This window comes from Lactuca sativa, chromosome 8 (assembly GCF_002870075.4).
Source record: "Lactuca sativa cultivar Salinas chromosome 8, Lsat_Salinas_v11, whole genome shotgun sequence".
NCBI classification, from domain to species: domain Eukaryota; kingdom Viridiplantae; phylum Streptophyta; class Magnoliopsida; order Asterales; family Asteraceae; genus Lactuca; species Lactuca sativa.
This window is the reverse complement of record NC_056630.2, coordinates 31538712-31563473: the sequence shown is the minus strand read 5'-3', so window position 1 is coordinate 31563473 and position 24762 is coordinate 31538712. Positions and strand designations below refer to the sequence as shown.

The 24762-nt window shown below is 44.9% G+C and overlaps 1 pseudogene; it reads left to right on the top strand.

The window, feature by feature from the left end:
- LOC122196318 (F-box protein SKIP2-like) overlaps nt 1-12842 on the top strand; it is a 29217-nt pseudogene extending 16375 nt beyond the window's left edge.
- Nucleotides 12843-24762: the final 11920 nt, after the last annotated feature.

The following is a 24762-nucleotide window of genomic DNA, read 5'->3' as shown; positions in this document are numbered from 1 at the left end:
AATGTCTTCTTTTACTGAATGATCAACCTCTTGAGGAGTGTCTTTTGTACCACTTGTGCTTGGTTCACTGAAATTATCAGGCTTGTTCAAGGGTTCAGGTATGTATCTCCCTTTCTTCATCCAAGAGGTTCTTTCAGATAGGCCAACGGTTTCATTTCCATTGTCAATAGGAGCTTCCCAGAAGAACTCATCACAGCCATCAGCATTGTCTTCGTTAACAATAGCCGTGAGTTCAGCTGTCTGATGTTCGGTTACTCCAGTCACTTTGTATACCTGATTCGGAGTGGTTCTGACCTTTTGATAGACAACAGCCTTTTCTACCAATTTCGGGGACTTTTGTTGGGACAATCTAGCGAATTCCACAGAATTTTCAGAAACAAGATTTTTGTGGTTTTCAGTTTCGCTTTTCACAAATTCTGAGCAGTCAACCGTATCCTCTACAGAAATTTCACTCATGTTTTCGTCCTCGTTAAGCTCAGATGCATTTTCAACATCAATTTTATTTTCTGAGCTTACTTTGGCATTTAGAGAGTCAAACTTTTGTATGGTTTCGGTTCTCAGTTTAAGTCTATCATTTTCGTCCAACAGATTTTTGAGCATGTCCTTATGGTCTTTGGATTTAATGAAGGACTCAATTTTGTCCAGTCCAATTTGATAAGTTGGGTTGACATCATCAGACGAAATCACACTCTCACAATTGTAAGCTTCAGCATCAATTTCATCCTCCTTAAATTCTAGGAATGGTAAAATCATACGGTGGATCTTTTTGCCTATCTCACAGTCCAAGTGCAGCTGAGTAATATTGGAATATAAACGTTTAGCTATTAAACAAAAAACATTTCGTTGTTTTAACAATTTCAAATTGTCTCTCTGCAAATAAATGTTTTCGTCTTTGACTTTAATTAATTCCGACTCTTTTAACTCAATCCACATACGCCGCTCCTCACTCTTCGACGCCACCCTGCTTAATTGATCAGTCAGGTTAGAATTGGTGACTCTAGTTTGAGTTAAGCTACTATCTAAATGAGAAATTCTTGTGTTAACGTTTCTTAGTTCTTTCTCATATGAGGATGATGGTACTTTAGATGAAATAAAAACAGATTGTACCTTCTTTATCAGTTCATCAAGCTCATTGAACTGTTGGCTGAGTGGTTTGGCTGTGAAGCACATATCTTCCTGCACTTTCGGTCCATTGCTTCCTCCATCGGTATTGTATCCCCTCATTTGAGATGCGCTTGACACCATGAAGCATTTTCCACCACTGCTTTCCTCCTTAGCCATATAAGCCTTTCCATGAGTAGGCTTCCTCACTTCTTCGTCTTCTGAGTCAGTAGACCAAACTTCGGTGCTACCGAACTCATCGTTATTAATCGAACCCTGCACAATAAGAGCATTAATAGAAGGGTTAGCGGTAGACTTTTTCTTCCTCAGCTCATCCAACCTCTTCTGCAGTACGGCTTCCTCATCCTTTCCGTCATCCTTTTCAGCCATCTTTTTAAGAACACAGTCCTTAGCATAGTGGTTCTTGCCACCACAGTAAAAACAGCTTACTCCGGAATCACCATCCGCCTTCGGTTCCTTCTTGGACTCCTCAGCCTTCGGTTCATTGTTTGCCTTTTCAGAGCTATAACTCCCCTGCCAGTTTCGGTTTTTTTTGCTGGGGAATCTCTTCTTTATGAACCTCTTAGGATTGGATACCATCATGGCATAATCCTCAGTTGTGAGGTCATATTCTTCCAAGTTGAGCTCTTCATCCTCCATCACGGCTTTACTTTTAGATAGGAGGGCCAACGAACCAAGACTGGACACAACGTTCTTCTCTTGAACAACAATCTTCTCTTGGGACTTTAGAATACCCACCAGTTTCGCCAAAGAGTATGATTTAAACTGTTCATGGGCTTTGACTGTAGAAACTACTGCTCTCCATTCCGATCTCAGTCCGTTCAAGAAAGTAACCTTTTGTTCGATGAGCTTCCTTTCAATGTCGTGTTTGATCATCTTGCTGAGAAGATGATTGAAGCGATCAAACGTCTGGGTCACGGTTTCTTCGGCCCCTTGCCTGAATTCTCCAAACTCAGATAGAAGCAAGGTTTGAATGGAGTGTTCAAGATCTTCATCTGTTGAATACAGTTCGCGAAGTCTATCCCACACTTCCTTCGCCGTAGTGCATGAGCTGACTAGTCTGAATGTGTCGGACTGAAGGGCGAATCTGATCAACCTTAGTGCCTTAATATTGCACTGGAATTTATCTTTCTCATCCTGCGCAATATTCGTCACGTCCTTGAGCAAATCGTTGTATTCTTTTTGCGTCTTAATAACTCTGGATGTCGCGGAATGAGAAAATGGTCCATTGATAATGGCTTCCCATATGAGAAAACCATTGTCCTCCGATCCAATCACGTAATCTTCAAAATGATGTGCCCATACTTCATAGTCATGGGTGTATAAGATTGGAATCTTTGTCGTCGAACCAATGCTGTTGGAAATATTAATAGGGTTTGATTGCGTTGCGTCCATAATGATCGTAATAACCTGTTCAAAGATCAGACTTGTAATAAAGCAGATTAGGGCAAAACAATAAATACTAAGATACGTCAATTAAGATGACGGCTCAATAAATATCGATGATTGCGGAAAACCCTAATGAAAATCTTTTTCACAGAAAAGAAGTGTATCGATTACACAGCCTCCTGCTCTGATACCAATTGATGAGATTTAAAAATAATAACTTTTAATCTATAAAGATCGATTAGATCATGAACAGGTATATGAATATGAAACTGCAAGAACACAATATAAATAACAAGGCAGAACGCAATAATAAGAACAAACAGCTTGAATCAAACGTGTCGAATGATTAAACAAAATCCTTAGAAGAGCTCGATTAAGAACATCAACTGTAAAGGATTGGAAGATTACAAGAGAGCAATATCGTAAACTCTGGAACGCTAAAACAGAAATCTTGAATCTTAACCTAATATGCATGCAAGCGATAACTTATATACAATACATAAAAGGCTCTCGGTAGGACAGGCCCAAACCGGAGAATACAAGGCTAATCTACGAGCCCAAAAGACGCAATACAAAACAGAACTTCAGCCCAACATGACGTTATCACGATAAACGACTTTCTGAACCGCCAAGACTTGATGGAATCTTTATTTTTCTGTTCACGAAAAAGATATGTGCGTTAATGAATTCAAAACTGTTCACCGGCCCTCAAATTTGCAAACTTTTCGAAAAACGGGCTGAAACTGTCACTTTGCTGAAAGTTAGGGGATTAAAATAATAAATTTGCATCATATCCCCCTTCATTTGTAACAGATTCTGGAAATAGTCCATAACCGCCAAACTGCGAAAGTAACAGGGATCAAAAGTGTCAAATCGCGGAAGTTGTAGGGACTAAAAATGTAACTCGGTAGTGTTCTTCCCCATTTAGACGGACGATTAAAAGAATCACTATAATGGCGACGTCAAACGAATGTTTGCAAACGAAACCTCAAGTCCAACCACGATCAACCAATAACACCGATTAAGCCTTTCGTGCGTGCCTACTAGGACTCCGAATCCGTGTCCAATAGTGCGAATCTGTTCTAGATGCGAACCACAGTGTGAAACAAGGCAACTCCGATTCCTTGACTTTCGCTCCGAATCAATCCATCATAACCCAATGCGAATCTTCAATAAAACCGAATCCAATCACAGGTTCACAGCGAATCATAGTCAATGAACGTTCGCAGGTGAAACAAACTCAAAAACTCAATTTTGACTTTTTGATTTTGACTAACGTTCGCACCTGTTACGATTTCATTCCGATAAACTCTCAAATCCGATAACATTCGTTCTCAGTGAGTTCACTGGAACCAAAGATTTTGCATTATCCTCCTCTTACCAAATGGACCAGAGATCATCCTATCTCTCAACTGGTTGGTGATGTCTCCGAAAAGGTTCTGACCCGATCACAACTGAAGGCAAAACAGACATCCTTATTTTCAAAGGTTGAGTTTTTTATGTTTAACTCATTCGTATCAAAAGTTGAACCGAAGACAGTTAACATTGCTCTCGATCACTCCGATTGGGTTCAAGCAATGCAAGACGAACTGAACGAATTTGAAAGGAACAAAGTCTGGCGCCTCATTCCAACTCCTCCAGATGCCTCAGTTGTTGGTCTCAAATGGGTCTTTAGGAATAAAATGGACAAGGAAGGGAATGTTATAAGGAACAAAGCTCGTCTGGTAGTAAAGGGATATTGTCAGGAGGAAGGGATTGACTATGAAGAGATTTTCGCTCCTGTAGCTAGACTGGAATCTGTAAGAATATTTCTTGCTTATGCTGCCCACAAAAACTTTGAAGTTTTCCAAATGGATGTCAAGTGTTCATTTCTTAATGGAGAACTCGAAGAAACCGTGTATATGGAGCAACCTCCTGGGTTCGTGAACGAAAAGTATCCAAATCATTGCTATATTCTGGATAAAGTTGTGTATGGCCTTAAACAAGCTCCGAGAGCCTGGTATGAAACGCTAACTAAATTCTTAAAGATGTCTAAATTCAAACAAGGTTCGGTTGACCCAACTTTCTTTCACAACAAGGAAGGTAACCACCTTATGATAGTTCAAATTTATGTCGATGACATCATCTTTGGCTCTACGAATCCCAGCCTAACAGTTGAATTCAGAAAGTTGATGGAGACTAAATTTGAAATGAGCTCAATGGGTCCTATTAACTTTTTCCTTGGTTTAAACATAAGACAGGAACCCGAAGGCATCTTTATCAATCAGGAAGCTTACACAAAGACTCTCCTAGCAAAGTTTGGTATGATGGGAGACTCCAAAGTCAAAGTCCCAATGGCATAGGCTCACTAATGTATCTTACTGCTAGCAGGCCTGACATCATGTTTTCTGTGTGTTATTGTGCTCGATTTCAGGCAAACCCACGCGAACCTCACATGCTTGCAGTGAAGAACATTTTACGCTATCTCAAGCGAACCACCTCCTTAGGTCTATGGTATCCTTCCAACTCAGGCTTCTTCGTTCAAGCCTATTCAGATGCTGACCTTGGAGGATGTGGACTCGACAGAAAAAGCACCACTGGTGGCTGTCAATTCCTTGACGGGAAGTTGGTCAGCTGGCAATCCAAGAAACAAACGTGCGTGTCGTTGTCTACTGCCGAAGCGGAATACATAGCCGCTGCATCCTGCACCTCTCAAGTGATTTGGATCCAGAGTCAACTCGAGACTATGGACTCAATATGAAGAAAATTCCACTATATTGTGACTCTGAAAGTGCAATTAGGATCTGTCATAACCCAGTGCAACACTCTAAAACCAAACACATAGCACTGAGGTATCACTTCATCAAAGACCACGTGGAAGATGGAAACGTCGAAGTACACTTTGTTCGAACCACTGATCAACTGGCTGACGTCTTTACCAAAGCTCTTCCTGAAGCATCATTCAACAGAATACTGCAAGGGCTAGGTATGATGGAATCAGAGTCAGTACCTCACACTACCTCTCAATCTCAAACGTAAGAAGCGAAATTGACCGAACGTTCAGGTTCGGTTAAATCATCTGACTCGCTCATCACCACAAAGGTAGTTTTCTTAGTTGTATATTTCTTGTACAAAGTTGTTTATCTTATTGTTAAAAGTATTTTCTGATTGCATGTCTAAATTCCTTGGTTTTCTAAAATTTTCCAAAACCGAAACCTACCGAAGGTTCGGGTTCGGTTTCTCAAAATTTTCCAAAACTAAAACCTACCGAAGGTTCGGGTTTGGTTTCTCAAAATTTTCCAAAACCGAAACCTACCGAAGGTTCGAGTTCGGTTTCTCAAAATTTTCCAAAACCGAAACCTACCGAAGGTTCGGGTTCGTTTTTTCAAAATTTTCTTGAACCAAAACCAACCGAACGCTCGGGTTCGGTTTTTCAAAATTTTCTTGAACCGAAACCAACCGAACGCTCGGGTTCGGTTTTTCAAAATTTTCTTGAACCGAAACCAACCGAACGCTCGGGTTCGGTTTTTCAAAATTTTCTTCAACCGAAACCAACCGAACGCTCGGGTTCGGTTTTTCAAAATTTTCTTCAACCGAAACCAACCGAACCCTCGGGTTCGGTTTTTCAAAATTTTCTTCAACGGAAACCAACCGAACGCTCGGGTTCGGTTTTTCAAATTTTTCCCAACCGAATCCAACCGAACGTTCGGGTTCGGTTTTTCAAATTTTTCCAAAGTTTTTTTTTACTTTTTCTAAGTCTTATTTTTTTCTTACTTATTTTTTATTATTTTTTATTTTCTTTTATTTTTTTTATTTCTTTAATATATTTCAAAAACTCCAAAAATATTTTTCTCTTTTAATTTTGTTTGTATGTTCGTTCTTTTATGGGGATATAATTGTTGGATTACTTAAGTGTCCCTAGAAGCATGCTGCTGTATGTGTCCCAAGCCTCATAAGATTTTGAATAATAGCCTTCATGACCTGGTATAAACAAACCTTGTCTTCCCAATAAGGCTACCACATTTATTCTAATCGTGAGCTACCTCACTCTCTTCTCACATGAGTTAAGAGTTTTCTGCTTAGTCCTTATTTTCGCAGCAGAGGTACTTTATCTTCTTACACCATCTCCATTACATTTCTCCATTACATTCGTTTCATCAACGTAACCCTTGAGACTCTCAGAAATTACCACTGAGGTTTATGGTTACACAACAGTTGTGTTTATGATCTTAGTTTCGTGCCACTACGAGCTGAGTGAAACCCAAAATTCAACACCAATTCTGAATTGACGGTGAACAATTAATTTGCTCAAGTTTTCACCAAAGAATTGACGGATGTACCATCATGAAATCTCAAATTTTATTTTATGTGATTCCTATGAAATTGTTAAACACCATAACATTTCTTCCCTTGGGATCCAGTTTTCAATTTTTTTTTTTCGAGATTTTATATTTTCCAAGCCAATTTAATATTAATTACTGTCTACTTGTTCAACAGACTACACTGGTCTCACAAGTACTTTATTCACTTTCTTTCTTATTTCAAGATTAGAATTGTTGAATCAAAGCGAAGCCACCCTTACGTAGCCTAAATGAAAGAACCTTTCAACATTTATTAATAAGTGTTTGATTGTAATTCAACGGGAATCCGCATTAACACTTTAAGGTCTCTCTTGACCTTGAAGGAAGAGATTCGTGCCCGGGATCATTTGTTTCGTGTCATTATTGACATCACAATCATTCCTAAAAAGAGTTGTTTTATTTATTTTCTTTTTACACTCTTAGCACGAAAATCTTTGATTTTCCAAAATTCCGTTACTAATAATTACAGGCTGTATTATTGCTTTGGTGGTTAATTATCAAGCTGTGGTCAAAAATCATCCACGTGGGCAAATTATTCAAAAGATAAGACGAAGGGTTGCTGACTCAGGCGGGAGTTAAAAGGATTGAATTTCAAAAGACGGTAAAAAGGGGCGCGTGTGAATTTGAAACGTCCACTCTTTTACTGACATATTGGACGCGTGTGCGAATTTCAAGCGATTCCTCTCTGGCACTTAAAGGCGCGTGAGGATTTGAACCGGTTTATTCTGAAACGGCGCTTGTTGGGCGGCGTGATCCTAGGAATCTGACATTCTCTCTCCTACGTGATCATCGCATGCCTTAACTGTCACGCATAGAAGATTTGAACAGATTTTTCTCTCTCCTTACAATCACTATAAAAGGCAGTCTCTACTCCCATTTACCTCTTTACTGCATCCGAAATTTCAAGAGAGCAAAAAATACCAAAAGCTTCATTGTTCATCTTCTTCTTCAACCTTCAACAATGGCAGAATCATCCTCAGTCCATGCTACCTCACACATCCTTCCTATTCGTCCACAACAATGCTTGGTGATCGATCTAAACCCTCTGGCGTACGACTCTTATATGTCGCCGATCATCGAGTGCCTGAAGTACTCCCAAATCGCTCCTGCTCTCTCCAGGATTGAATCTGTGCCTATGGTGATTCTCTCGCATGTGTATGCGACTGCCTATTACGACAAAGCAGTTGAGCGCGTCTTCTTCGAGGTTGCTGATCACAAGACCTCCATTTCACGACAACGTTTTGGTACTTTGCTAGGTTTGGCTGCTGACCCATCGAGAATTAATCCGGAGACGATTCCGATTGGGCATCTTTACAACATGTTCTATAACATGGGGTACACGAAGGCGCTCGTCTCCGTCGCAAAGTTCAAGAAATCCTGCTTGCCGCCGCAGTGGAACGGCATGTTCACAGTCCTCTTCAAGGGCTTATCTGAACGGAGCTCAGGATCCGATGGTGCTAGTCGACTGTTCTTGTCGATTATGTACGCAATTTACAACGAACTCAACCTAGACTTTGGGTTGGTCCTATGGCAACAGCTCATCCAGAGCCTTTCTTCTTCATCACGACATTCTGAGGTGTCGTTTGCCCGGTTCTGGATTCTTATCACCAAATGGGCGATGGATAAGTTGGATATTCCCACTGCTACTGGTGCATCGATGTCTTCGGTCGGTACTTTTCATACCACGAAGATCATCGTCTCTGATGCATCCAAGTTTTCTTTCATTGGCTCTATTCCGGAGACAATGTATGGCGACGTCCCATCCGACAGCAGGATCATCCGGACGATTAAAGAGTTCAAGGCGTCTGGTCCTAGGGAACTTACACCGGAAATGCTAAAGTCCATCCATGATGCTGACAAACCGGTTCCCAGGGGCAAAAAGGCGGATAAAGGGAAGCAAGTGACCAAAGCTCCTAAAGGTCCTTCTCCCAGGAAGAGGAAGCAAACAAAACCTGCCCAGTCACCGCAACCGAAGAGAAGGAAGACTCAACCGAAGCGAAAGCTTGTCATCCCTTCCTCTTCGAGTGACTCAGAAGGCGAGAGTTCGGATTCGGACGGCTCTCAACGAGGCGAAACCCCTCCAAGAGGCAACACCCCACCCCAATCTCCTACACCAGATATGGAAATCCATAACTCACCCATTCCTTCACCCACTCAAACAATCCCTACTTCCATTCCCACCATAAACCCCACTACCACTATTCCTCCAACCTCTTTCCCTATACCACCACCCATTTTCACAACTGCAACCGAAACACCACCTGTAACCGAAACCCCACCCGTAACCGAACCACCTCAAACCGAAACCCAGCATACAACCGAACCTACCCACACTCAACCACCACCCGAAACTACCCCAACCAACACTCAACCTGAACCTACAAAAACCACCACACCCCCAGCTTCACCACCCCCACCATCTCCAGATCATGCCTCTGATGGAGATAACCCGTTTCTTGGCGGTGAACACATGACCTTCGATTCGGTCTATTTTAGTCTGTTTCAAGTTCAAAGTGACGAGGAGGATGATGCTCCAGTGACAAAGAAGCATCTTAAGGAGCTTAACGAGAAGGTTGACTTACTTCTTGCTTCTTATTCCAACAACCAGTCCTCTCTCTCTCTGAAGCCGCTCTTCAGAAGATTGTTGATGCCTTCTCTAGGGCTCAGCATGATTCGGTAGCTTCAGCCACTGCCGCCATAGACGCCTCTACAAAAGCCTGTGAGGCTGCGACCGCAAAAGTCGATAAACTATTCTCAGATGCCTCTACCCTGTTGAAGTCCTTACAGGAGAGCGCTGATGCCACCAAGACAACGTTGGAACCAATCGTTCAACAATTGGCCACGTTCGTCTCCACGGAGTTGACATCGTTCGCTACCCTTCGCCAATCCATAAGCGACGACAACTCGGCCCTTCGTGCCTCCATTGATGAGCGCCTCGCTAAGCTTCAAGAGGACCTCGCAGCTGAAAACTCACTAATGGACGTTCTGGCAAGAAAAACCATCGCCCTAAAGGTCAAGAGCACTCAGCTATCAAACTCACAGCAACAGCTTAAAGCTCTTCGATCCGAAAGGGAGGTCATAAAAACATGTGTTTCGGATGTACACGCTGCCCTATCTAACATCTTGGAAGCACACGATCCGATTCTCAACCATTCGGTGAGGCGAACCCTTGCTGAAAAACTTTCTCCTGCCATGGACCTTCTCAGCAAAATCGAAGGCTTACCTAGTTTCGTGTCCAATCCGAAACAAGGGGGAGAAGGGATGAAGTCCGGATCGAAACCACCTCCTTCCTCCAAAGCTACTCACACTACCGAACCACCTCCGACTGGTCAAACTTCGGGTTCGGGTGTGAAGGATAAAGGGAAGAGCATAGCTGAGGAAGAAGATGAAGATGAAGATAAAGAAACCATTGCGGACTTGTTGAAACGTAAAAACAGTCGCAATGTTGATAATGATGTCAATCGTGTGGCGCGAGAGGCTGAAGAAGCCGAACGCAAGAAGAAAGAAGCCCACGATCTCCTTGAGAGCAGGAAGACTCTCTTCCCTGCCTGGACTCGGGAGCGAATGATCAAGGAGGCCATAGATACTCCCAGCATCCTATGGCTCGAGCCGGTGATTTCCTTCGACTGCTATAATTCTGTCGATTCGCAGTTCGACATGCCGTTGACTCGAAAGGCGTTTATCTTCCACGCCTTCTCCAATATTTTTGAAGTCCCTCATCCGAACTCTGAGGTTGATAAGGAACTGATTGATTTCTATCTGAAGGCTGCTCGTCCTCAGTATCTAACATGGAGTGCCCAGAAGATAGTGAATGTTCGAGTATTGAAGCCTTATACCGAAGGGAGATTCATCAATGTTCGGTTCAAGGTGATTCGAGGGTCTGCAAAAACTGAACATCTTATATCCCTGGCAGATCTACCGAACCTAAATCCTCATGATTGGATCGTCTTGCATAACATCCTCTTGACGAATGAAGCTGAATATGGTCCGATTATAGACCATCTCAAAAGGATGTTAGTCTGTTACATCATGGAGGTAGCCCTAATGGATCAGGAGGTAGCCACCATCTTCAAGAAGAAACCGAAGATAGCTCCTGTAGGATCGGCCAGTGATCTTAATCAAATGAAAATGGGCAAGATCGACCCGAGACGCAATTCGGTCATGTTCACTAGAGCAGAAGGACAGAAATGTCTCTTTGCTTTAGCTGACAAACATCTTTACACCACTGCTTGTCTAGAGCACGTGTTAACGATCATCTGAAGGTGTAAAGAGAATGCAGCGGATGATGTTAAATACTTCGAAGACATGATCCAATGGTACATCAGGTTTAAACAGACGATACTGGCTCTTATCTCGCGTCTGTTTAATACCGTGAAGAAGAAAGTACCTGCCACCGCTGCTGGCCCAAGTAACAAGTGAATATCTCGCTCCAATTGACGCAAAGGGGGAGATTGTTGGGTTGAAGATTCGTTCTAGGATTGCGTCATTGGGCTCGACTATTAGTCCATATGTTTTGTGCTCCGGTTTTGGGCCTGTCCAACCGAGAGCCCGTTAGGTTTACTATATAAGTATATGCTTGCATGCATATTAGGTTAACGATCTAGAAGACGATAGCATAACGATAGCATTACAGTTTTCTCTCTTTATCGTTCCTGTAAACCTACTAACCCTCTACAGTTGATGTTCTTTGTCGAGCTCTTCTGAGGGTTTATTTTTAATCATTCGACTCGTTTGATTCATTCTTGACTTGTTCTTTATTTTTGTGTTCTTGCTGTTTAATATTATTCACCTGTTTAAGATCTAATCGATCTTCAAGATTAAGTTTTAATCTCATCACGATTAAGAGGCATCAACGACGGAGGAGCAGCGGAGCCGATTGGGCCAGGGGCGGCGACTTCCTCGCTCAAAAGTATATGTCTTAAGGAGCTATACAACGGCCATTTCTTCGGACCTTTAATTAGCAGTGCAAAAAAACTGAAGACGTTGAAATTTCTCTGATGCTTAGCCGATTGGGATAGGTTATTGGAGACGATAGCGACTGCAGATAGTTGTTTGGTTGAAGTTCATCTGGAGAGACTACAGGTGACCGATGTTGGGCTTTCATCCCTCTCTAATTTCTCCAAATTGAAAATTCTACACATCGTCAAGACACCATAATGCACAAATACTAGGGTTGTCGCCATTGCTGAGCACTGTAAGTAAGCTTCACATCGATGGATGGAGAACAAACAGGATAGGAAAAGAGGGTTTGACAGCGATTGCTAAACACAGTTCAAACCTTCAAGAACTTGTTCTAATTGGGGTCAACCCTAACTCAGCAAGCCTAGAAGCAATCGCTACAAACTGTCAAACGCTAGAAAGATTAGCTCTATGTGGAAGCGAAAAAATAGCTGATGGGGAGATTTCAGGCATAGCATCAAAATGTGTTGCTTTGAAGAAGCTCTGTATAAAAAAGTGTCCAATATTAGATGAAGGAATCGAAGCTTTTGCTTGGGGTTGTCCTAATTTGGTGAAGATCAAGGTAAAGAAGTGCAAGAATGTGACTAGTGAAGTTGGAGATTGGCTACGAGCTAGAAGAGGATCATTGGTAGTGAATTTGGATGTGTGTGAAGTTGAAACTGAAGCTGTAGATACAATGTTTACGAGAGAGAGAGAAAGAGAGAGAGAGAGAGAGAGAGAGAGAGAGAGAGAGGTGGGGCCCTTTAATACTAAATAATGTTTTTTTTCTTTTTTTTTTAAAAAAAATTAAGGCAAACTTCATAAATGGTCCCTGTGGTGGTAAAATGACTGAAATGCCCTTCACTTAACGGTTAAATGTTAACGGTGTTAGCGAAAAGGACCATTTGTTAAAAGTATTGAAACCACAGGGACCATCTGCGAGGTTTTTCGAACTTAGGGAATAAACTTGATATTTTCGAAAACCACAGGGACCGTTTTAGAAGTTTTGTCTAAAATTTATTTTCATTATTAAAGTTTTCCGTTAATTTTTAAGTTAAGTAAATCAATTAGGGTTATTGTTGTAATTTCATACGTGTCGGAAAACGATAAATCACGCGAAAAACACCGTTTGTGGTTGGTGTTGGGTGGACCCCCCACCGTTGTCATACATGATGCAGAGGGGTCATGTGATAGCTTATGCGTCGAGGCAGCTGAAGCCTCATGAGGCGAGATATCCCACGCATGATTTAGAGTTGGGGGCAGTAGTGTTCGCTCTCAAGATTTGGCGTCACTACCTGTATGGGGTTCGATGTACGATATACACGGACCATAAGAGTTTGAAGTATTTGATGGATCAGCCCAACCTAAATATGCGTCAGAGGAGGTGGTTGGATGTGGTCAAGGATTATGATTGTGAGATCCTGTACCACCCAGGCAAGGCTAATGTGGTAGCCAATGCATTGAGCCGCAGGGCGGAGAGCACTCCATTGCGAGATGTATGTTTGAGACTAACTGTGATGACTCTAGTATTGGATGCTATTCGTGGGGCACAGGCCGAGGCTGTGAGACCAGAGATGCAGAAGAAAGAGCGGGTCGTTGGGTTAATTTCAGAGTTCGTTAAGGATGGACGAGGGCTTCTGACGTTTCAGGGTCGGATTTGGGTACCATTCGTGGGCGGTACGCGTATTACTTTGATGGAAGAGGCTCGTAGATCGAAATTCTCGATCCATCCCGGTGCTACGAAGATGTATTTGGATTTGAGGAAGGAGTATTGGTGGCCCTGTATGAAGAGGGACGTCGCATGGTTCGTTGAGAGGTGCTTGACCTGCCGTAGGGTTAAGGCCGAGCACCAGAGACCGCATGGCAAGTTACAGCCATTGGAGATTCCTGAGTGGAAGTGGGAACAGATCACTATGGATTTCATCACCAAATTGCCGAGAACTGCCAGGGGGGTTGATGCAATTTGGGTGATTGTGGATAGGTTGACGAAGAGTGCACACTTCCTTGCCATCAGCGAGAGTTCTTCAGCGGAGAAGTTGGCGGAGATATATGTGAGAGAAGTAGTATCTCGGCATGGAGTGCCGACCTCGATTGTTTCAGACCGTGATGTGCGCTTCACTTCCAGGTTTTGGAAGAAATTCCATGAGGAGCTGGGTACTAAATTGCATTTTAGTACCGCATACCATCCCCAGACAGACGGTCAGAACGAGGGGACAATTCAGACGCTGGAGGACATGCTTCAAGCGTGTGTGTTAGACTTCGGGGGTAGCTGGGATGCGTATTTACCCTTGGCAGAGTTTTCCTACAACAACAGCCATCATTCGAGCATTGGTATGCCACCTTTTGAGCTGTTGTATGCTAGGAGGTGTCGGACCCCCATTTGTTGGGGAGAGGTGGGACAGAGAGTGATGGGCAGCACAGAGATCGTGCTTCAGACGACAGAGCAGATTCAGCAAGTTAGACAGAGGTTATTGACCGCCCAGAGCCGACAGAAGAGCTACGCAGATAGGCGCCGATCCGAGCTTGAGTTTCAAGTCGGCGACTTCGTTCTCCTGAAGGTCTCTCCTTGGAAAGGAGTGATTCGATTCAGGAAGAGGGGCAAGTTGGGGCCCCAGTATATTGGGCCATTTCGTGTGATTGCAAGGATAGGCTGGGTAGCCTATCGTTTGGAGTTGCCAGCGGAGTTGGGGCAGATCCACGACACTTTTCATGTGTCGCAATTGAGGAAGTGCATAGCCGATGAGTCGGCAATGGTCCCATTAGAGGATATTCAGGTGGATGCGAGCCTGAATTATGCAGAGAGACCAGTGGCCATCAGGGATCGGAAGATCAAGGTTCTGAGGAACAAGGAGGTACCTCTGGTGTTGGTTCAGTGGCAACACCGGAAGGGATCGGAAATGACTTGGGAGCCGGAACGTGAGATGCGGAAGCAGCACCCGGAACTATTTTCAGAGTGAGACTTCGAGGGCGAAGTCTAATCCTAGTGGGGGAGAATTGTAATAGCCCGGAATCTCAGGTATTGTTAAAATTATGTTTTTGGGGTGTTTTAAGAGGGAACTCGGCGAGTTGGAGCCTAGACTCGCCAAGTAGGATCGCAGACCTGGTCGCGGGTTCACGACTGGACTCGACGAGTCCAGATATGGACTCGGCGAGTCTGCGTTGTTTAGCGAAAACCCTAACCGTTCAGGTTTGGGACGTATAAAAGGGACTTATTGGCCGTCATTGTTCATTTTTAGCCTTCTGAGAGGAACCCTAAATCGATTGTGTGCATCTGGAGCAAGGTTAAAGGCCATTGGTGATTTTGAAGGAGTTGTTGTGCAAGGAAGAGAAGGGCTTGGCTAAAGGAACAGCAAGGGAGTCACATTCTGAGGATTGGGGACACAGAGAGTACATCATCCAGGTAAGAATTCGAGTATACTCTGCTATGGTGATGTGTTTAGAGAATTAGGGTTTATGGAACCCTTTTGTGGCTAGATTGAATGTTACCCTAGTCCCCCAAACGATTGTAACCCTGTATTGGGACCTTTGGAGGTCCAGAATGTCCCATGCCTGTGCATTTCGGGAATTGATGAAGGTTTTGGATTGGAATCCTTATGCCTTAGGTCAATATGTAAATTATAAGTCTTGGGGTGTATCATGAGCACCGAAATGAGGACCTTACGTGATGGACCAGTCTAGGAAAGCCAGACCTATGAATGGTCGGAGCAGTTCTGACCTTAGGAAACAGTTTGAGCGGTTGCATGGCATGGACTCGCCGAGTCCGATGAACAGACTCGGCGAGTAGCTTGAAGAATAACTGGGACTCGTTGAGTTGTTCTTCAGACTCGGCGAGTTGAGTCGGGGTGGCCCCGCGATTCTTCCAGGAGTAACTCTTCGGGTCAAAGAGGATACTCGACGAGTAGAAGGGGAATCTTAGAGGATTGGAGGACGTCTAGACTCGCCGAGTCCGGTGGAGTTGACCGTTGACCGTTGACCAGAGTTGACCTATGTGTGACTTCTTAGGGTCAGTTAACTTAGAAGATAAAAGTGTTAATAAGAGATATATGATGTTATAGGGAGTTTGTAGCTCGGCGGATCGAGCACGAGTGATTTCAGGATTTGCTAGCTTTCAGTATTCACGAGGTGAGTCTTCTCACTATACTGTACCCGGAAGGGTTTGACTGTGTGACCGGGAGGTCGGATATGATATGTGATATACGTGCTATATGTGGTAAGTTAATTTTTATGCGTGCTATGTATGTTTATATGGGCCGGAAGGCAATATGTATGGGCCGGAAGGCGATTATGTTATGGGCCGGAAGGCGTTGTGTTGTGGACCGGAAGGTCAGGGCCTGGAAAGGCGTATATGCGTAAGTTGTATATTGGGGAACTCACTAAGCATTTATGCTTACAGTTGTTACGTATGTGTTTCAGGTACTAGCGAGGACCGTGGGAAGGCGCCGGCGTGATGTGTACACACTGATTGATGTTTTGAGATCTTGGGAATTCTATGAATTGTATTTTGACATAACACTTGGAATAATTATGCTTTGTTTGAATGAAAATACTTTATTTTTGAAATGAAAATTTTGTTTGAAAATTTGCGTTGTTACAATTGGTATCAGAGCCTTGGTTTGAGGGATTCGGGTGCACCTTCGGGCGTAACTGAACTCAAACCGAGGATTTGAGGAAAACTTTTAAAAATAAAGGCATAAACTTTTATAAATGATTTTGTGGTAAACAAGAAAGAAGTAGTGTGTACGATCAGTCAGCGCCCGAACGGTAAAGATCCCCAAAATACCTTACAATGTTATGTTATGAGATGAATTATGATATGAATTGTTATGCATGCTAGAAGATTAGGTATTCATGATAGGACTAGAGTGGCCTGATTTGTGATGCCTTAGTCTAGGGAGTTTGCCGATATGAGATGCTCGATAGCGTGCAGGTAGATAGTGCATATCAGAAGTAGAGTACTCACTATCCGGGGTTTGGGGAGGAAGATTTGGGACGAATGCTGATGCGGTGTGGTCGGTAGTATTGGGCCCGTACTACCGAAGACACCGGGTCAGTGGGAAACCCAAGTAAGAATCCCTGGATATCGGAGACTGAGTAGGGTTGCGTTATCGAGTGCGATTATACTCGATGGAGTCTCTGATAGTTTTATGTTGTATTTCAGAGACATCATGGTTAGACCACGCCACGGAGTGAGTTCGAGCGGTGTGAGTGACGAGGAGATTCGTCAGATGATTCACGAGGAGGTAGCTGCGACGATCCGGGTTGAGATCCCGGAGATGTTTGGGTCTATTAAGACCACCCTGATGGAGACGTTTGAGGAGCGGTACGCCGCATTGACTGAAGCTGCAGCTGCTGCAGCTACCGCAGCTGTGGCCGCTGCCAGACCACAGGGGGGTGACTCGTTGCTGTTCCGGGAATTCAGCAACACGAAGCCACCTGAGTTCGATGGGACGCAGGATCCGATTGCTGCGATGAGGTGGATCGCTGATATTGAGGGGTGCTTCTACACTTGTTCATGTCCGGAGCACCTGAGGGTACGGTTCGCTTTGAACCAACTCCGTCTGGGAGCGAAGGATTGGTGGAAGTTCGTGACGGCGAACTTCACTTTGGCAGAGATTTCAGCAGTGACATGGGAGGGGTTTACTGCTATGTTCAGAGACGAGTACGTTCCCCCGGTGGAGAGGGAACGATTGGTTCAGGAGTTCTTGACCCTCAAGCAGGGTACTGATTCGGTTGCGGTGATCACGCGGAGGTTTCATGAGAGGGCGATGTTCTGCCCCGAGCTGGTGCCCACAGAGCAGGCTCGGATGAGCCGGTACTTGGGTGTTTTGAGGAGGGATATCCGGGAGTTTGTGTCAAACTCCACCTATCATACCTTTGCTGAGCTTCAGGCGAATGCCAGGAAGCGCGAGATCGAGTTGGAGACCCAGGCCAGGGAGGAGGCCGAGTCTCAGCAGGTGGACCGGCGGCCGGCTCAGTCTCAGCCGGCAACCAAGCGGACCAAGTCCGCCGATTCGAGGACGGGAGGCCCGAAGGGCCGCACTTGCGGAAAGTGCGGCAAGGGTCACGATGGGGCGTGTCGAGCTGGTGCTTGCTACAAGTGTGGCAAGGAGGGGCACATTGCTAGGGAGTGCCCCAAGGGGTTTACGGTTTGCTTTCATTGCAACCAGACAGGCCATCGGAAGGCCGAGTGCCCTCAGCTTCTTCAGGGATCTGCACCTACTGCCAGAGCCACTGCGACTCGACCGGTGAAGGCCGAGGTCCCGAGGGCTCGTGGGAGAGATTTTCAGCTGACTGCGGAGGAGGTCCGCGCTGCGCCCGATGTTGTGGCAGGTATACTGTATTTTATGTATTTATTTTGATGTCGCGATGTTATGCTTATGTTATGATATACGTAGGTACCTTCCTTGTGAACTCTGTGCCTGCTTTAGTATTATTTGACTCGGGTGCGAGTAGGTCCTTTGTATCCTTGGCTTTTAGTCAGCATATCAACATTAGTCGTGAGTCGTTGAGCCGGCCTCTGAGAGTTTCTATAGCTGACGAGAGAGTGATTAGTGCCACGGAGGTTCTCCGGGGATGTGTGTTAGAGATTTTCGGGGTTGAGTTTCCGATTGACCTGATTCCTATTGCGATGGGTGATGTCTGTGTCATTGTGGGCATGGACTGGTTGAGCCGATTCGGCGCCGTCATCGACTGTGAGCATCAGCTGGTGACTATACGAGACCCTGGTGGGGGAGTTCTTTCGGTGTACGGCGAGGGTACCCGTTCGGGATCAGCTTTTTGTTCGGCCGCTAGGGCGAGGCAGTGTCTACAGCAGGGCTGTAAGGGTTTTGTGGCGTATGTGATGGATACGCGGGAGGCTTCCGAGAGACCGAGGTCAGTGGAGGAGGTCCCAGTGGTGCGTGAGTTTCCAAATGTTTTCCCCGAGGAGCTGTCGGGAGTACCTCCTGTGAGGCAAGTAGAGTTTGGTATCGATCTGGTTCCGGGGGCCGCGCCTATTGCTAAGGTGCCTTATTGTCTTGCACCTCCAGAGATGCAAGAGTTGTCCTCGCAGCTCCAGGAGTTGCTGGGGAAGGGATTCATTCGGCCGAGCAGCTCGCCGTGGGGAGCACCTATTCTATTCGTCAAGAAGAAGGATGGTTCACACCGGATGTGCATTGATTACCGGGAGTTGAACAAGTTGACGGTCAAGAACCGTTACCCGTTACCGAGGATCGATGATTTATTCGATCAGTTGCAAGGAGCATCTTGGTTTTCCAAGATCGATCTGAGGTCAGGGTACCATCAGGTGAGAGTGCGGGATGAGGACGTCCAGAAGACAGCGTTTAGGACGCGATATGGGCATTATGAGTTTGTGGTGATGCCTTTCGGGCTCACCAATGCCCCGGCTGTGTTCATGGATCTCATGAACAGGGTATGCAGGCCGATGTTGGATCGGTCAGTGATTGTATTTATCGACGACATCCTAGTGTATTCGAGATCTAGAGAGCAGCATGAGGAGCATTTGAGGGAGGTCCTTGAGGTATTAAGGTCGGAGAAGCTTTATGCAAAGTTCTCCAAATGTGACTTCTGGTTGCGGGAGGTCCAATTTCTAGGACATGTTGTTAATCAGGAAGGGATATTGTTCGATCCGGCCAAGGTTGAGGCTGTGATGAGTTGGGAGGTGCCGAAGTCACCCTCTGAGATTAGGAGTTTCCTTAGGTTGGCAGGGTACTATCGGAGATTTATTAAGGATTTCTCCAAGATCGCAGTGCCGCTCACCAGATTGACCCGGAAGGGTGTTGCATTCTCATGGGGACCCGAACAGCAGACTTCCTTTGAGACACTTCGCCAGAGGTTGTGCGAAGCCCCGGTATTAGCTCTCCCGGAAGGGATGGAAGATTTTGTAGTATATTGCGACGCATCGATTTCGGGACTGGGTGCAGTGTTGATGCAGAGGGGTCATGTGATAGCTTATGCGTCGAGGCAGCTGAAGCCTCATGAGGCGAGATATCCCACGCATGATTTAAAGTTGGGGGCAGTAGTGTTCGCTCTCAAGATTTGGCGTCACTACCTGTATGGGGTTCGATGTACGATATACACGGACCATAAGAGCTTGAAGTATTTGATGGATCAGCCCAACCTAAATATGCGTCAGAGGAGGTGGTTGGATGTGGTCAAGGATTATGATTGTGAGATCCTGTACCACCCAGGCAAGGCTAATGTGGTAGCCGATGCATTGAGCCGCAGGGCGGAGAGCACTCCATTGCGAGATGTATGTTTGAGACTAACTGTGATGACTCCAGTATTGGATGCTATTCGTGGGGCACAGGCCGAGGCTGTGAGACCAGAGATGCAGAAGAAAGAGCGGGTCGTTGGGTTAATTTCAGAGTTCGTTAAGGATGGACGAGGGCTTCTGACGTTTCAGGGTCGGATTTGGGTACCGTTCGTGGGCGGTACGCGTATTACTTTGATGGAAGAGGCTCATAGATCGAAATTCTCGATCCATCCCGGTGCTACGAAGATGTATTTGGATTTGAGGAAAGAGTATTGGTGGCCCTGTATGAAGAGGGACGTCGCATGGTTCGTTGAGAGGTGCTTGACCTGCCGTAGGGTTAAGGCCGAGCACCAGAGACCGCATGGCAAGTTACAGCCATTGGAGATTCCTGAGTGGAAGTGGGAACAGATCACTATGGATTTCATCACCAAATTACCGAGAACTGCCAGGGGGGTTGATGCAATTTGGGTGATTGTGGATAGGTTGACGAAGAGTGCACACTTCCTTGCCATCAGCGAGAGTTCTTCAGCGGAGAAGTTGGCGGAGATATATGTGAGAGAAGTAGTATCTCGGCATGGAGTGCCGACCTCGATTGTTTCAGACCGTGATGTGCGCTTCACTTCCAGGTTCTGGAAGAAATTCCATGAGGAGCTGGGTACTAAATTGCATTTTAGTACCGCATACCATCCCCAGACAGACGGTCAGAACGAGGGGACGATTCAGACGCTGGAGGACATGCTTCGAGCGTGTGTGTTAGACTTCGGGGGTAGCTGGGATGCGTATTTACCCTTGGCAGAGTTTTCCCACAACAACAGCCATCATTCGAGCATTGGTATGCCACATTTTGAGCTGTTGTATGGTAGGAGGTGTCGGACCCCCATTTGCTGGGGAGAGGTGGGACAGAGAGTGATGGGCAGCACAGAGATCGTGCTTCAGACGACAGAGCAGATTCAGCAAGTTATACAGAGGTTATTGACCGCCCAGAGCCGACAGAAGAGCTACGCAGATAGGCGCCGATCCGAGCTTGAGTTTCAAGTCGGCGACTTCGTTCTCCTGAAGGTCTCTCCTTGGAAAGGAGTGATTCGATTCAGGAAGAGGGGCAAGTTGGGGCCCCGGTATATTGGGCCATTTCGTGTGATTGCAAGGATAGGCCGGGTAGCCTATCGTTTGGAGTTGCCAGCGGAGTTGGGGCAGATCCACGACACTTTTCATGTGTCGCAATTGAGGAAGTGCATAGCCGATGAGTCGGCAATGGTCCCATTAGAGGATATTCAGGTGGATGCGAGCCTGAATTATACAGAGAGACCAGTGGCCATCAGGGATCGGAAGATCAAGGTTCTGAGGAACAAGGAGGTACCTCTGGTGTTGGTTCAGTGGCAACACCGGAAGGGATCGGAAATGACTTGGGAGCCGGAACGTGAGATGCGGAAGCAGCACCCGCAACTATTTTCAGAGTGAGACTTCGAGGCCGAAGTCTAATCCTAGTGGGGGAGAATTGTAACAGCCCGGAATCTCAGGTATTGTTAAAATTATGTTTTTGGGGTGTTTTAAGAGGGAACTCGGCGAGTTGGAGCCTAGACTCGCCGAGTAGGATCGCAGACCTGGTCGCGGGTTCGCGACTGGACTCGACGAGTCCAGATATGGACTCGGCGAGTCTGCGCTGTTTAGCGAAAACCCTAACCGTTCAGGTTTGGGACGTATAAAAGGGACTTATTGGCCGTCATTGTTCATTTTTAGCCTTCTGAGAGGAACCCTAAATCGATTGTGTGCATCTGGAGCAAGGTTAAAGGCCATTGGTGATTTTGAAGGAGTTGTTGTGCAAGGAAGAGAAGGGCTTGGCTAAAGGAACAGCAAGGGAGTCACGTTCTGAGGATTGGGGACACAGAGAGTACATCATCTAGGTAAGAATTCGAGTATACTCTGCTATGGTGATGTGTTTAGAGAATTAGGGTTTATGGAACCCTTTTGTGGCTAGATTGAATGTTACCCTAGTCCCCCAAACGATTGTAACCCTGTATTGGGACCTTTGGAGGTCCAGAATGTCCCATGCCTGTGCATTTCGGGAATTGATGAAGGTTTTGGATTGGAATCCTTATGCCTTAGGTCAATATGTAAATTATAAGTCTTGGGGTGTATCATGAGCACCGAAATGAGGACCTTACGTGATGGACCAGTCTAGGAAGGCCAGACCTATGAATGGTCGGAGCAGTTCTGACCTTAGGAAACAGTTTGAGCGGTTGCATGGCATGGACTCGCCGAGTCCGATGAACAGACTCGGCGAGTAGCTTGAAGAATAACTGGGACTCGTTGAGTTGTTCTTCAGACTCGGCGAGTTGAGTCGGGGTGGCCCCGCGATTCTTCCAGGAGTAACTCTTCGGGTCAAAGAGGATACTCGACGAGTAGAAGGGGAATCTTAGAGGATTGGAGGACGTCTAGACTCGCCGAGTCGCCATGGCACTCGCCGAGTCCGGTCGAGTTGACCGTTGACCGTTGACCAGAGTTGACCTATGTGTGACTTCTTAGGGTCAGTTAACTTAGAAGATAAAAGTGTTAATAAGAGATATATGATGTTATAGGGAGTTTGTAGCTCGGCGGATCGAGCACGAGTGATTTCAGGATTTGCTAGCTTTCAGTATTCACGAGGTGAGTCTTCTCACTATACTGTACCCGGAAGGGTTTGACTGTGTGACCGGAAGGTCGGATATGATATGTGATATACGTGCTATATGTGGTAAGTTAATTTTTATGCGTGCTATGTATGTTTATATGGGCCGGAAGGCAATATGTATGGGCCGGAAGGTGATTATGTTATGGGCCGGAAGGCGTTGTGTTGTGGACCGGAAGGTCAGGGCCTGGAAAGGCGTATATGCGTAAGTTGTATATTGGGGAACTCACTAAGCATTTATGCTTACAGTTGTTACGTATGTGTTTCAGGTACTAGCGAGGACCGTGGGAAGGCGCCGGCGTGATGTGTACACACTGATTGATGTTTTGAGATCTTGGGAATTCTATGAATTGTATTTTGGCATAACACTTGGAATAATTATGCTTTGTTTGAATGAAAATACTTTATTTTTGAAATGAAAAATTTGTTTGAAAATTTGCGTTGTTACACATTTAACGACGTAGAAGCATTTAACTAAGTAGAAGCGTTTAACGACATAGTAGCATTAACGAAGTAGGATCGTTTCACGAAGTAGAAGCGTTAGCAAAGTAGAAGCGTTAATAAAGTAGAAGCGTTTCATGAAGTAGAAGCGTTTAACGAAGTAGTAGTAGCATCTAACTAAGTAGGAGCATTAACTAAGTAGAAGCGTTAATAAAGTAGAAGCGTTTCACGAAGTAGAAGCGTTTAACGAAGTAGTAGTAGCATCTAACTAAGTAGAAGCATTTAAAGAAATAGAAGCACCTAACGAAGTAGAAGCATAACGAAGTAGGAGTATTTAACGAAGCAAAAGTATAGGAACATATAAGAGAACTTTGACGAAAACTTTGGGAAAACCTTTAAACTTAAGAAAATTGTGACTTGTTATCCTTTTGTAAAATAAGCTTGAAGACCTTTGGAAATCCTTTGAAAACCTTTCATAAACAAGTTTTGAATGAAACTTTGATAAAACAATATAGGTAAAGAAAATCTTTGTTTAAAATACTGTTGTAACTGGTTTTGAAGTAAAACATACAACGCGAGAGATAATTTGAGAAAAGATTTAAACAGTAAAAGCGTTTTGGAAAACCATTTATAGTATCATACTTGGTAAAACAACTGACAGTGTAATAAATCCTTGTGCATGCGGGTTATCAATCACATGTGATTGATATGATAACTGGCATGTTTTAACTTGTACCCCTCCCCCCCCCCCCATAAAAGCATGTAAAAACATTTAAAAGGTTAATTCAGGGGTATGAACTCACCTGTTGTAAGTGGATCGAACGAAAGTGTTCGTTGGGTGGCTCGGTGTCAAGTAAAGACTTGAGCTCGCCTAGGGACCTATTAACATATGATGACATATGTTTACATACAATTAGTAAATATAATACTAATTAAACACGTATATGCATCCTAAAGTGCGGAAAACACTTTGGTCAAGTGCTAGGAGTGTCCCGGGTAACATCTAAAGGTGTGTATGGCCTAGATAGGGAGTTTACTCTTCAAGAGTAAACTCTTTATAGAGTTTACGGCCCTAAGACCTTATCCCCATGAGCTTACGGCCGTAAACTCATGGGTAGTGTGTTCTTTGATGCATTAAGGTCTTATAACACTAGTGGAACTAGGCTAGGTTCAATTCTAGGGCTTATGAAGGGTTTAAGGCTTCAAAATGGACCATTTGAGGAATTTACGATCCACTGACACTCCTTGAGGAGTTTACGGTCGTAAACACATGAGTTTACGGTCGTAAACTCATGCTTGGCCATTTCTTTTGTTGTTTGGTGGTTCTAACTCATGCATGTAAGGTTCTAGTCACTTTTAGGAGCTTAGGAAGGTGTTTAGGGCACTTAAACACCTTGGAAAGGTGTTTACGGTCTAAGAAGATGTTCTTGGGGAGTTTACTACCTTAAACACATGAGTTTACGGTAGTAACTCATTTTTTCCATGAATCCTATGTTTTGGTGTATCAAACGAAGGATTACAAGGCTCTAGGCACTCGTTGAAGCTTTTGGAGGTGTTTGAGGGGTAGTTTAACACTTAAACAAGTGTTTATGGTCCATGGAGACGGGTTTACG